Source organism: Cryptomeria japonica, chromosome 7, assembly GCF_030272615.1.
Source record: "Cryptomeria japonica chromosome 7, Sugi_1.0, whole genome shotgun sequence".
Lineage (NCBI taxonomy): Eukaryota > Viridiplantae > Streptophyta > Pinopsida > Cupressales > Cupressaceae > Cryptomeria > Cryptomeria japonica.
In genome coordinates, this window is record NC_081411.1 from 3,527,936 (window position 1) to 3,534,780 (window position 6,845).

Sequence of the window (6,845 nt, forward strand, 5' to 3'; positions counted from 1 at the left end):
TCTTCAGTCGGTGATCCCTTATTGCTCTTCAATGCCTTCAAAGCCCTAAGTGAATGAATGGATTTGATGAATGCTTGGAGGATGAATGTTGAAGGTGGTTGAAGTCTTCAAAGATCTGCTCTTTCGCTGCATATGAGGTTCCTGAAAACAAAAATCGGATCCCTTCAAATGAAGAAAGAGAGCTCTTATGTATGAAACCCTAGGTCTTAATTCTGACTTTTGGCTGACCTAGAGATTGAATATCCCGCCAATTTCTTGGGGTTAAGCTTTATTTTATGATTGGATCGCGCTCCTAAAATTTCGGGAAAAATGTCCGGGACCATGTCCACTCCGGGCGCCACAGTCCCGACAACTTTTCACCAAATTTTCAGGGCCGTCAGATATGATGATTTTAGAGAGAATCCCGAAGTTATAGGTGATTTCGAGATGTTTTGACCCCCGAAATCAAGGCCCCAAGCTCAGAATAGGGCCTAATTAGGGTTTTTGATTAGATGATGTATTGGAGGAATAAAATGAAAAGGGCACGCTTTAATGAAAGGGCCCGACTTTATGATGTGGAAAATGATGAAATAGAACCTTTAGACCTAATTAATTTGATTAATTAAGTGCTAAAGGAGAAATGCAATGCAAAATGCAACTGTGCCAAGGCGGTTGCTAAACTAGGTGTGAAATTGTACTGCTTTAGCAAGTGTGTACAATTTATGACGTTACATTTAGCCCCCACTTTAGCGGTCATATGAATACTACGTGCATATGCAAGCTAAAGTACAGAAAAGTAAACATTATTTGAAAAAGGATATATCCATAAGTTGTCGAACGAAGCCCCCAGCAGTATCTGCAGTACACAGTTAGGAACCGCACCCTACAAAACACACGTTAGATCACAAAATCACCTAATGCTTACTAAGGAAGGTGATGAAATTTGTGAGTAGCTATATGCCCCCCCTGTTTCGACTTGCTTATTAGGGAGGTGAAACAGGGTAACATGTTTACTTACGACAAATTATGTAAGAGAGTATTGCTGAGGGATGTTCACTGAAAAGGCTTCATCAGAGCACTTTTTAGAACATCTCGAGAGTAGGGGAATGAAAATACAATTCCTACGCAACAAACAGTTCGAAAATCACATCTCCCAAACTCAAGTTATGATGAAATGAGTGAAAGAGGAAAATTAGGGTTTTGAAAGTAAAGGTAAAGGAATGAACGTATATACCTTGAAAGAGACATTTGCATTTGTCACTTTGTTGATTCTGAGTATTGTTCATTGCAGCGGAGCCCACATAGCCATCATCATGCCTTCACGACGACCGGAGCGTCCCACAAGGATTGAGATCATGCGACAGGCCGTGATCGACGACGAGCCACTAGATGAGGTGAGTTGACTGAACGTTTGACTTTTGATTTTCTGCATTTGACTTTTTGTGATCGTTTGTGGGCCCTGGAACCCGACCGTGGGTCCCACATAGGGCGCCATGGTCCTTGTGGGGCGCCATGGTCCCCTCAGGGCACCATGGTCCCCTCAGGGTGCCATGGTCCCTTCAGGGCACCATGGTCCCCTCAGGGTGCCATGGTCCCTGACAGGGCGCCATGGTCCCAATCAGGACTTGGCGAGAGATACCAGGGTTAGCATACGATGTTCGACAGTTTGCATGAATGATTTTGATGATTGAGTACTGATTATAGTTATGTTTTTGTGATGCAGGGTCTCCTGTACATGAGAGAGCACATGGCGGGGCAGATTCTTCACAGTTTGTGTGATCAGATTCCCCGACTTACTCAGGCAGAGAGAGACACATTGTCGATAGTAGGTTTGTGGTCTATGATTCTTATGCCGGCCATCCGATTTCATCCCGCGATGCTGATGGCACTCATGGAGCGATGGGATCCTGACACATGCACGTTCTAGCTTCCAGTAGGGGAGATGACGGTGACGCTTGAGGATGTGTACCGCATTCTTCACCTACCGATCAGAGGAGCTACCGTGACATATGCGACCGATCGGTCAGTAGAGGATCATCAGAGGGAGTAGGTATATTGCATAGGGAGAGTCATGCCGAGTGAGATGAGAGGTCGTATCATGGTCAGCTGGCTCTTACATCCTACAGGAGAGGTGCCCCTCGTGAGACGTCTTATGATAGCCATCATTGCACTAGCTGTCTGCCCTAACGGGCGAGGTACGCACATGCATGGGGGTCTCACATGGTGCATCAGGGCCATGGAGAGACACAGGAGAGTATACGCCTGGGGTCAGAGTATGCATGCACATCTCTATCACAACCTTGAGGAGTATGTTTTTGGACAGGGTTGCAGCTTGATGGCATGCACACTTCTGCAGGTGTGGATATTTGAGCACTTTACATGCACCAGGCCTGTCGGCTATCCGATGAGTACGACTAGCGAGAGACCTAGGGTATTTGCTTATCCACTTACCAGCGAGTGGAGATTTGGAGATCTATTGTATTGGAGAGTGATGGTTGACAGATTGACAGCTGAGGTGACCGTGTGGAGACCATATCTGCAGATGCACAGATGGGATGAGATGGAGAGACAGTTAGCATGCCTACAGAGGAACCGTCTACTGAGAGGGCGATATCCACACATCATAGTCCCATTCTACTTTGACCGAGTATGGAGGTAGTTTGGGCTAGAGCAGTGTGTTCCAGCCGATGTGCCCATCTACACTCGACACTCACGAGTCCTTCCCAGACCTAGAGCAGTAGCGAGACCCACGATAGATGATATCGAGCTCACAGATATAGAGGGGTCTGATCAGGATGTGGTTACTGATTATGCTGCAGACCCCGGGGTACAGCGCAGGTATCATTCCTGGTTTGTGAGATCATACCCAGGGCCTATCTTTCCACCAGATCACCCGACAGGCCATCCAGGTCCATGGAGACATGGAGATTGAGATGAGGATCAAGGATCCAGATCGGAGGAGCCAGAGGAGGGAGAGGGTCATGAGGAGGCAGGAGGTCCTGATCCGCCTATAGGAGATCAGCCTAGTGTCGAGGAGGAGGATGAGGATGACGAGGAGGAGGAGAGAGATGATGATGAGGAGAATGAGGATGCAGATGAGGACGGGGATGACGAGGAGGAGGAGGATAGAGATGATGAGGAGGAGTCAGATGCAGCTCCTCACCATTCAGGAGATGATACCATAGCCTTAGATCCTCCCGTTATTCCCCAAAAGGGGGAACATGAGGCGCTACAGAGACCTGCACCTATCGCGCACAAATCGTTCGAGCGTGGGGAGCCTAGTAGTTCCCAGTCACAGATGCTACCATATCACGATCCCTACTGGCGTAAGGGAGATCCAGGTATAGTAGGTTTAAATTGATTGATTGATGTTTTGATGATATAAAATGGTACTAACACAAAATCTGTTCTACTGCTACAGCTAATGTGTAGGAGTGGCGCTCCCTGATCCAGCAAGCAGTGACAGATATCTCCACGACAGCGCAGATCCCTAGTTCCTCACAGGTTGCTTATAGACCTCAAGGGAACGCGGGTCGGCATGATGATTTGTTTTCCCCATTTCAAGTGTAGGTAGAGATATGGAGGGAGAGAGAGAGAGCATTATCAGAGGACCTTCAGCGGGCATAGCGTGATCTAGTAGCAGCTCAGGCCGAGGCTACCTCGTATCGTGGTATCCTTATGGATAGGGATCGTAGGAGTTCCTCTCGGAGCCATTCACGATCTATATCACGGTATACCCCCATGGGTCCACCTGCACGGCCGGATCAGGAGGGAGCATCTAGTCGTCACTCTCCAGCCACCAGCCCTAGGGATAGGAGATGATTTTATGATGTAGGGTAGGTCACATTTTGGGTGTATAGGGACCTACCTTTGTATATTGATCCACACACACACACACACACATATATATATATACATGCTTCTTTGTCTCAAATGTGTTATCTTTAATGCCTAAACAATGTGTATTGTGGTTAAAGTTAATACATTTGGTAGATGTACATGTATGTTCTGAATTTAATTTCCATGTGATTGATTTCTCAATGCTCCATGATTAAATTGATACATGTGTGACTTAATTAAAAATATTTGATCAAGTACTACATTGATGATAGGGAAGAAAGTATGTATTAAGCCTACAAATCATATAACCAATGTGATTTAATTTGAGTTTAAACACAACATGACATGATTCAACTTAACACATAAAAACATTGTATAATATGTCAACATAATGAAAATGTAAATCTTTTGTAATTTACATAAAAGAATTCAAGACAAACCATAAAGTAAAGAAACATGCTTGTCAGGAACGAAGCAATATAGATTAAACAAAACATCATTTAATTCTATTTGCTCTAACAAAGATATGCTAACATATTATCCAATTTTGAAGAAGTGAGGAAGGAAATAGATAAATGATAGGGAATGAGAAATTAAGCACAGTATCTACGCAAGTGCATAGCGTTTATAGGGTCTTTAAGAGGCGTACCGTCTACATCCACTATTTTGTAAGCACCTGATCCATAATCTTCAATAATGATATACGGTCCAAGCCAATTAGGACTAAATTTTCCTTTTTCTTCAGGTAAGGCATTCACATTGCGCTGATTCTCATAGAGCACTAAGTCACCCACTGAGAAGGAACGTTGAATAACCTTATCATTATAGCTTCGTTGTAGAGTTTTGTGATACGCTTGAATATGCTCAAGAGCATTTATATGTTGTTCATCAAGCATCTCAAGCTGTTGAAGTCTTTGTTCTCTATAGGAGTCATCATCTACTATACCTTTTAGAGAAACTCTAAGTGATGGAATCTCTAATTCTAAAGGCATAATAGCATCAGCACCATAAACAAGATTATAAGGAGTAGTTCCTGTGGCAATTCGTACACTCGTTCGGTAGGCCCAAAGAGCATAGATTAGCTGAGTACTCCAATCCTTACCATGCTTATTCACTGTTTTGCGAAGAATTTGTTCGATTATTTTATTGGATGATTCGGCTTGACCATTTGATTGAGGATAGTATGGTGTAGAAAATCGATGTTTGATATGATATTTCTTGAGGAATTGCTTCACATCTTTATTCTTAAATGATGTCCCATTATCAGAGATTATAGTGGAAGGTATCCCAAATCGAGAAATAATGTTTTCTAGAAGAAATCGACAAATCACTTCAGCGGTGGTAGATCGAAGAGGAACAGCTTCTACCCACTTTGTAAAGTAATCTGTTGCGGTTATAATGAAAATATGTCCTTGAGATGAAGGAGGAGAGATTTTACCGATGAGATCCAACCCCCATGCAGAGAAAGGCCAAGAGGCTACCTGAGAATGGAGTTCTTGGGCAGGAGCATGAATCAAAATATTGTGTTGTTGACATTGATGACATTTCTTAACAAATGAAAAAGAATCATGCTGCATAGTTTGCCAATAATATCCCATGCGAAGTAATCTTTGAACCAAGGATTTACCTCCAAAATGCCCCCCATAGGCACCTGAATGTGCCTCTTCAAGAGCAATAGGGATTTCTGATTTGTTAAGACAGTGAAGGAGAAGACCGTTATAACCCCTTCGGTAAAGAACATTAGAAAGAATGATATACCTAGCAGACAACTTGTGAACTCTAGCCCTGGTGTTCCTATTGGTGGAATCAGGAAAGGTACCATCAGTCAAGTATCTTACGATATGCGAGTACCATTCATCTGAGTCTATGAAGTCGCAACATGTCACCAGACTGGAATCATCTACAATAGCTGGAGAAGTAAGGTTGTGAATAACAAATTTAAGATCAACCACAGGGTCCTCTAAAGATACAAGAGAAGCCACACATGCCATTGCGTCCGCATGTTGATTATCTTTTCGAGGAATAGGTTCTATGGTGTAAGAATCAAATTTTTGTAACAAAGAGATAGCAAGGTCTTTATATTGTGATAACTTGTCTTGTTTTGCTTGATATAGTCCTGTTACTTGTCTTATAATCAGTTGAGAATCTCCAAAAATATGTATGTGTTTTATATTCAAAGCTAAGGCTGCCTTTATTCCTGCTATAAGAGCCTCATACTCAGCAATGTTATTGGTACATAGGAAATTGAGACGGTAAGATAAGGGAATGGACTTCTTTGTAGGAGAAATCAGAACAACACCCGCCCCCAATCTCGTACGACACTTAGAGCCATCAAAGTATAACTCCCAAGTTTCATCTTTCTCTGTACAAAGGATGAAATCATCAGGAAAAGACTCAGGGTTAGGGAAGGAGAAAGGTGAAGGGGCCTCAACTAAGTGATCGGTCAATGCTTGCCCTTTAATTGCTCTTTGTGAAACAAATTTAAGGTCAAATTCAGTTAACATCATAACCCACTTAGCTAGGCATCCTGATAAATCAGTTTTAGAGAAAAGATGCTTCAACGGATCAAACTTTACCATGACATGGACTTCTGAATTTAAGAGATAGTGTCTCAATTTTTGAGTCGCAAACACCAAGGCCAAGCATTGTCTTTCTATCGCAGAATATCGGGTCTCATAATTGAGTAAGGTACGACTTATATAATAAACCGGACACTCCTTACCATCTTTATCATGCTGTGCCAATAATGCTGCAAGAGCATGAGAGGAAGCAGTTGTATAAAGAAGGAAGGGTTTAGAAGGTTCGGCCGGTCGAAGGATAGGAGGATTAGCCAAATATACTTTTAAATCTTCAAATGCTTGTTGATAGTCTTCATTCCATTGAAAAGTGATATTCTTTTTGAGAAGTTGAGTGAAAGGAAAAGTACAATCCGGAAGTTGATATACAAACCTACGAATAGCTTGAATCTTTCCTTGTAAGCTTTTGAGTTGAGACACATTTCTAGGAGGTGGCATGTTGACAATAGC